This window comes from Apium graveolens, chromosome 10 (assembly GCF_009905375.1).
Source record: "Apium graveolens cultivar Ventura chromosome 10, ASM990537v1, whole genome shotgun sequence".
Classification (NCBI taxonomy): domain Eukaryota; kingdom Viridiplantae; phylum Streptophyta; class Magnoliopsida; order Apiales; family Apiaceae; genus Apium; species Apium graveolens.
In genome coordinates, this window is record NC_133656.1 from 17,693,365 (window position 1) to 17,695,461 (window position 2,097).

A 2,097-nucleotide genomic window follows, 5' to 3' on the forward strand; every position below is an offset into this window, starting at 1 on the left:
AGTGCCTCCAAATTTTTAAAGCAAATACTATTGCTGCGAGCTCAAGGTCATGAGTAGGATATCTAACCTCGTATTCCTTCAATTGTCTCGACGCATACGCAATAACTTTACCGTGCTGCATAAGCACACATCCTAATCCTTTGTGCGACGCGTCACTATATATCACAAAATCTCCTTTTCCATCCGACAATGCCAATACCGGAGCCGTTATCAACCTTTTCTTTAATTCCTGAAAACTGTTCTCGCATTTCTCCGTCCATTCAAACTTCTCTGTCTTACGAGTAAGTCGTGTCAAAGGGGCTGCGATCTTCGCAAAGTCCTGTACAAATCTACGATAGTAGCCGGCCAATCCTATGAAACTCCTCACCTCTGTGGGTGTGGTTGGCCTTTCCCAATTTGAGACCGCCTCTATCTTGGAGGGGTCGACCAATACTCCTTCTTTATTGATCACATGTCCTAAAAACTGTACTTCATTCCGCCAGAATTCACACTTCGAGAATTTGGCATATAACTGCTCATCTCTGAGTATCCCTAGAGCTATCCTCAAATGCTCTGCATGTTCTGCCTCAGTCCTTGAGTAGATCAAAATATCATCGATAAAAACTATCACACACTTGTCCAAGTACTTCTTAAATACTCTATTCATTAAATCCATGAAAGCCGCTGGGGCGTTGGTTAGTCCAAAGGACATTACCAAGAACTCATAATGCCCATACCTGGTATGGAACGCTGTCTTGGAAATATCTTCAGGTTTAATCTTTAGTTGGTGATATCCAGTTCTCAGGTCGATCTTGGAAAAATAAACAGCATCCTTTAGCTGGTCGAACAGATCGTCTATTCTAGGTAATGGGTACCTGTTCTTTATGGTTAGCTTGTTCAACTCTCGATAGTCTATGCACAACCTCATGCTCCCATCTTTCTTTTTAACAAATAAAACTGGTGCTCCCCACGGAGACACACTGGGTCTTATCATACCCTTATCCAAGAGTTCCTGCAATTGGATAGCTAATTCCTTCATTTCTAACGGGGCTAACCGGTAAGGTGCTTTTGAAACTGGCGCCGTCCCTGGGGCCAACTCAATAGCAAATTCAATCACTCTATCGGGTGGTAATCCCGGAAGGTCTTGGGGGAATACATCTTCAAATTCGTTGACTACTGGAATATCTTGTAAGTTGGGCACCTCCTTCTGTGTGTCCACCACATAGGCTAGGTAGGCCTCACTTCCTTTTCGTAGCATCCTTTTGGCCTGAGCCATGGTCAAAAATTTCTGCGTCTGCCTCTTTCCTCTAAATATAACCTCTTTCTTCCCGGGGATATTTAACTTAACTTTCTTCCCTTTACAGTCTATCTGAGCATCGTTGCTAGATAGCCAGTCCATTCCCAAAATTACATCAAACTCCCCTAATTTAAAAGGAATCAGATCAACACTGAAAGATTGCTCCCCTATGCCTATCTCACAGGCGGGGTGAATCTGGTTAACAGGAATAATTTCATGATTGGCTATTTCTACTTGTAAGGGTTCTATCAAGGGTTTAGCCTTAAGTCTTAACTTACGCGCAAAGTCCTTTGATATAAAAGATTTAGTTGCTCCCGAATCAAATAAAACATTTGCACTGACTGAATTTAGAGAAAGGGTACCTGCTATCACATCTGAATCTTTCATAGCATCCTGGACTGTCATGTTGAAAGTCCTCGCAGTAGGTGGCTTATTAGAAGCAGCCCTGCTTGCTCCCGAAGCTGCTGGTTTGTTCATTGGGCATTCCTTCTTCCAATGACCCGAGCGTCCACACTGATGACAATTGGTGGGTGGAACGACGGCAGGGGTTAATGATGGGCACTTATTTGAATAGTGGCCCTCCCGACCGCACTTAAAACAGGTTACTGGCCTTCCTTTACACTCCCCAATGTGATTCCTTCCACATATGTTACAGGCTGGCAATGGGGGTCGAGATTGGTTGGGATAGGACATTCTTGACTTCTGGCCGCCCTGGCTCACACTCACACTCATTGGCCGCTTAAACCCAGTGTTCCTTCCTGGTAGGGACACTGCTCCTCGATTAAATCTAGTTGGGAAGCTCCTTCCTGCGGAACCTCCAC